Source organism: Poecile atricapillus, chromosome 4 (genome assembly GCF_030490865.1).
Source record: "Poecile atricapillus isolate bPoeAtr1 chromosome 4, bPoeAtr1.hap1, whole genome shotgun sequence".
In the NCBI taxonomy this organism is placed as follows: Eukaryota; Metazoa; Chordata; class Aves; order Passeriformes; family Paridae; genus Poecile; species Poecile atricapillus.
The window spans coordinates 46,842,191-46,848,435 of NC_081252.1; positions in this window are offsets into that span (position 1 = coordinate 46,842,191).

Consider the following 6,245-nt stretch of genomic DNA (forward strand, 5'->3'; position numbering starts at 1 on the left):
TGTTCCCAAATAGCTGAAATTAATACATACTATTTAATAGAAATTATATAATCCAAAAGAAGAAGAATAAGAATTGAGGAAATAACAATGAAAATGATTTGTCCGTCGTGTTAATAGAGAACATAATGATATCTAGCAGAAATATGGAATCAAAAATATATCTTTTTATAATATCTGTTCAAGGGAAACACTCTTGTATTTTATTTCTATGTCTGTGTTCTTGCATTTGCTCAACATATTGGAGAGTAGAAGATTGGAAACCACAATGCCAGGTAAATTAAATGGGCAGTAACAGAGCCTTTTATGTTCCAGCATTAGTTTTCCCTAGAATATCTAGAATGCATTGATAGAGCTGAGGTACTGCAGTCCGGCCTGCTGCTTTCCATTGGAGATTCTTCTCTTCAGCTCTACTGTCTTGCTACAGTCTACCTCTCCTCACCATTCCCAAAACTGTTACTCCTCACACTAGTTCCTGAACACCTTTTGTAAGTAGAATATTTTTTCTGTCAGAGATACTTCTTCTTGCTCTTGAAATGATACACCCAGAAACACGATTCGAACCACAGTTTACCAGGTCTGTGAACATTCCTATCATACTCCTTTAGTTCACTCCTCATTATCTCAAAAGAATGAGCTAATTTTTTGCTCATTTTCCTTAAGCAATAGCTTAAGGCAGTTTGTAACAGAGGTAGAAAGAGCAGAAGTATCAAGGGAAGTATTCTGTATCTAAATTTTGAAAACTGTGCACTTATTTTTGTTTTGTTTTTTTAAAAAAATTGTTTTTTAAGTGGTCAACTTGGAAAGCAAAAATAGAGCCTTCAAAACCAGGAAGGACTTTGAAAAGAGTACAAGTATGCTTGCTGTTTCCTCAAAGCAGGTCTGAGAATTGGGAATTTGGTAAGGCTTCAAACATTCAGCTAAAATCCATATGCTCAGAAGGAGGTTCAAATTTTTGTTAAAGTGCTTCTTCAAAGAGGGTACAAAACTTTACAGTGATAGTGGCTTTTTTGATGGCTAATTAAGCTTTTTTTTTTAATACAAGTGTTGATCAAAAATTCTTCTTTTCCAAGTACCTGAGAGCCATCTTCATCTTTGTTTAGTGCAGGATGAAATCCAGTTTATCATTGCTACATCTGCAGTTAACTAATATAGTTCCTCTTAATTGTACCCTAATGCTAGATTGCATCAGAAACATAATGCTGATACACAAACACTGAATAAACAACCTTGAGGCCAAATTCATGTTTGTTTGCTTGCAGAAGAAGCAAAATTGCAAGCGAACTATCTTGTAGCTCACTTTTCTGTCCTTCCTCAGCAAGCCATAAATACCTGTGTTTAAGTTCCTTTTACCTCTTGTACAGATTAAGCTGCTTTTTTTTTTTTTTTTCCTATTTTAATGACAGTCAGATTAAAGACCTGTTAGTTGTGCTTTGCATACCTTCGACTGTCTGTCTTAAGGAACCTGGTTAACTCTGGGGTTCTGCAGAACCTGAGCAAAGGCTCTGAGCAGCTAAAAGATATTCTTAAGGCACCTAAAATGGCAGTTGTGAGAACAGACTGGATTGAATTATTAAATGAATATGTCACCTAACACTCTGAGCAGGAAGATAAACAGATTCCTCTTACAGGTAAATGGTTCTCACAAATGATTACCTGAATTTCAGAGCATCCAGTTTTGTTCTCCTTGCAAAAGGTTACAATTTTCAATCCATGTTCTGTCATGTAATTGCAAAATGATATAGCCATGGGAGCCCCTGGTCTGGCACTTTATGCAACATGATAGTTCATATTAAATTAGTTGAACCCAGGCAAGTGGCACATGAGCCAGAATGCTTTTATGTTAGTGATATCCCGCACTAGGTGGTGCTCTAAATGTGGGTTCTCTTAGGCAATACTACATTTGTAAACTAGTACAACATTTCTACTGATTAAGTTAATTATTAAATGTCAGAAAATAAGTGAAAAATATTTAGGTGAGCTTCATCCTTAACTAATTTTTGAAATAATTTGTGAATTCCTAAGGTTACCTTAACATAGAAATTCACAGCATCTAATTCACTTGAGGTACAGCTCATTTAATAGTTAAATTGTGTTTTCTTTTGTTTTTAAAGTCTTGCATTACAACAGTAGTTTGTGTCTTCTGATGATTAGGAAGCAGAAGCAAAACTGTGCAAGATCCAAATGCTACTTAGTTCGAACTAACTTATGTGCAAACTACTGCATTCCTGCTGTGATTCCTCTACTGCTCTTCTCTGCTGGGATATTGTCTATTTTTCACACCTCAAGTACCCAGAAATTCAAGGGAACTTCACTGTAGTGAGGCCCATCTTTATATCATAACACAAATAATACAGCATTTGAATGCTTCTTGTGATGAAGAAACTGAGATTATGTGAATACTTGTTGCACAAACAGGATGAAGTAAGTACTTGGGCTATACTGAATTCACTGCAGGGAGAACAGGAAATCCATCTCCTGCCAAAATGCCATATACCCATCTGGGAAAAACTTCCTTACAGAAGTAAGTGGGTTATTCATGTGGTACTCAGCAAATATAAAATTAATGCTGCATGTCACTGCTAAATGTCTTGCAAGTCTTACTCTGTAGGGTAGTATCTAAGTTTGAATTGTTAATGCTTGCAAGATGTGCAGTCACTTTGCCTTGTGATAAAAGGGTTTGCAATGATTGCAATGTATCTTTTAAAAAAATTTCTAATAACTCTGAGTAGTTTTAAATATCTCATTGAAGTTTTTGAAATAAGGCTATTTCAAATTGTTCCAGGCCTCTGTCACTGAATCCTACCTCTGTTACACAGCATGCTTTATGAAAGATCTCAGCACAGTTCTTACCTGTTTCTCTGAGTGACTTTTCCTAACAAGGGGTTAAACACCCTATGAATTGGTTTCACTAACCCTCTGACTGAATATAGGAGGAAAAGAAAATAGAAAAAATCTATCTGGAAGAACACAAGCCTCTCAAGCTAAAATTTCTAAGCAAAAAGCCCTAGGATAATGAAGGAAGGGAAGGGCTTCCTTCTTATGTTTACACAGTCTGAATAAAACAAGTCATTAATAATACAACTTGGAAAAAATAGTCATTAAATATTTGCAATCCATTATAATAACTTTAAATTCTACTTTCTATTTCCCTTTAACTTCCCAACATTAAATTAAAGCACTTGAGCTACAAGTTTCATACATAAGAAAATAACTGGACTCCTCTCCTGCTATGTAATTCTCAACTTTTTTTTTTTTCTCTCCCCAAAAGAATTAAAAAAATTAATCTCATGCAAATCAACAGAGTCCAGTAAAGTTACACTGGGGATTAATTAGGTATGACATCTGCTTCTCAGGCAGCTCATTTATATTGTATCTCAAAGAAAACACAGCTTTAACAACAGACCTTTTCTGTTATTCTATTTTCTCATTAAAAAGATATCAACCACATTCATTATTTATTATTCTATAGTGAGTGTAGCCTTGTTAGTCTGTATGTTCTCTGTAGTTCATCATATACTAATGATCAACCACATCCTCTCATGTTACTGGAACAACAAAAATATCCAGCAAAAGTTGGGAAGAGCCACAGCCAAGAAGGCACGGGAGAACGGGCCCAAAACATCTCAGATGTACTTGCTGATGCACGTGATAAGAGACTATATATTCTCTAGACAAGTCACATGCTGTCTCTGTCATGTGTACACTAATTAACCCTTAACCCCAAAATTCAAGTCAAATTAAGACATCCTGCAGCTTTTCAAACGCCATGAGTAAAGATGAGGAATGATCAACTGGCTATCCAACATAGGAAGAAATCCATACAGAAGTAAGAGTGTTATGAAATTCACTGTTGAGATATTCAGATACATCAAACAGTGACTGTAGGGAAATAGTACAGACTTCCTTAAAGAACAGTGCCACCATAATGATTTCAACAGGTGAAATAGAATTTAAATGAATATTTACTTTTGGTTCTTACTAGATGGGCAGCCTCTTCATTTAAGACAGCTTTAAAGGAAACACTCAACTCTGTATCCTAGACTTGTCTCATGAAAAGCTCTTATCAGACAATATAAAAGACTGCCTGTTTCACAAGGACAGATGCCACATTATGGTTCTGTATAATATCAGAGGATACTGATATTTTTGAAGTACACAGTGGAAGCTGATGTCTGGCAGCTGCCTTGTCTCTGTTGTCTCTGTTACTCACCTCCATTTTTTTGAACAGGATCTCCTTTCAGTTGAACAGTGTTGGAACCAAAAACGTAAAATGACACCTGGGAGAAGTCAGCTGCTAATAAAAGGTTCCACTGTCCTTTCTTGCTGATCTACTAATTTAAATGCAAGCAAGTCTGATGTGATACCAGAGAAAGCCTTAATTGAAGTGTACTTATGCTTACTCATTAAAAACAAGTAAGTTTCAGCAGACTGCTTCTTGGAAATGCTGTGATATACATCCTCAGATACAAATGTGTTTCTTATATTATTTTAAGCAAAGCCTATATTATTCCCTGAAAGAAAAAAAGTACTGCATTAGTGTTTATTTCACTGCCTATTTTACCATCCAATCATCATGGTAAGACCAAAATGAAAATCTGCTCTTTGAGACACAGAGATTTTGAAAGCAAGGAAAATCTGGAACCTTCTGAGTCACGGATCTCATTTTTAAAATACGAAGAATAAGCCCCAAATATATATTTTTTTCATATTAAGAAGCAAAACCTAAAATTTGAAGATGTAAAAGTGAACATTAACATTTTTCCCCATGACTACTTGTATTCTCTGAATCATGTAGCAAGTCATTGAATTTTTTAATACTATCCTCATGTATGGGAAATATGTTACAAACATTTTACAGAGCACACTGAGACCTCTTAAGGAAACATGCAATTCAAGAATTATTCTATTACTAGCCTAGGCTGATAGTACTGTCTGATCCTCATCTATAAGCAGAAATCTTCAGGTTTTGCACTAGAATAAGACGTTATTAACAGCAGTTCCTAAACTATACCCAAGATAAGAAGAGAGGTTAAGGCTTTCGTGTACTCTTTGCATACATGTTTATGGTAGGAGAAAGGTTCCTTTTCAGAAGCATTTTACACAACAATTAATTCAGTCCTCGAGAGAGATGTACTGCAAAAGTGTTCCAGTGTACATTTAAAATGCCCACCGTTCTCCCTGAAAGATTATCTTTGCTAGCTTGCATCCAAGCTGTGTATGTAAAAGGAAGAAGTGATGACTGTACCAAAAAGCTCCACTATCCTTTATTGTCTTCAGTTTCTGGACTGGCAGGATTAATTAAGGAATTCTGAAGTTTTGACTTCCTTGGAGACAGCAACACAGAAGAGAAAGAAGTAATCAGCTCTAGTTGCCACCACCATCCATTACAGCAATATTCACAGAGGCAGGATCAGTAACTCTTAATAAGAGCACCGCCTGTTATACCCATTTTAAACACTGTAAGCTGCTCATTGTAAATGGAAAATGAAATCCAGAAGAACAAGTTAGTGTGCACAGTATGGTATTTCAGTCAATTTTCTATGATACATACAAAGTAGGAAAAAAAACCCCAAGCATACAGGGATTCCTTGGGGAATTCTAGCCATTCGAGGCTTAGAAAATTCTATCTGTTACAACAGTTTCCATTTCAGACCATGGAAAATCATAAAAACTGACAAATGCCTATGAATAGGAGGTTCAGCAAGAAATTGTGGTTAAGGAGGGCGCCATGTGGGACAGCACAGATGAGTATTCTTCCATTGCACATTCCAGCTCTGACTCACAAGCTCATCACAACAGAAAACATGTTTTTTATAATTTCTGTGCAAATTAACTGACATCTGCCTTCAAAACACTCCAGCATTGCATCTTGCTGACTTATCTGGGTGCTAGCCTTAAGTTCAGCTATAACAAAGCAAGTAGCTAGTCAGAAAGAAACAGAAATGTTTGTTCCTATATCAATTTAACTTTTCTTCCTACTGTCCAGGTCCACTGACCTATTAGAAAAAGGAACAGAAGTTAAATCAACAAAAGAAATAGATTGCCCAGACACTGCTAATGCTAATAATTTTGTAACTTTGTATGCTTGGCTTTTCCTTTTTTCTTGCAATTCATTATACTTCCAATTAATATTTAACACTGCACAATAGCCAAAATAACACATCTAAAATATTAATTCAACATTTATCTCTTTTATTAATTATATGCTATATTAACATTTTCATTACAGTATGAAATACCAGCAA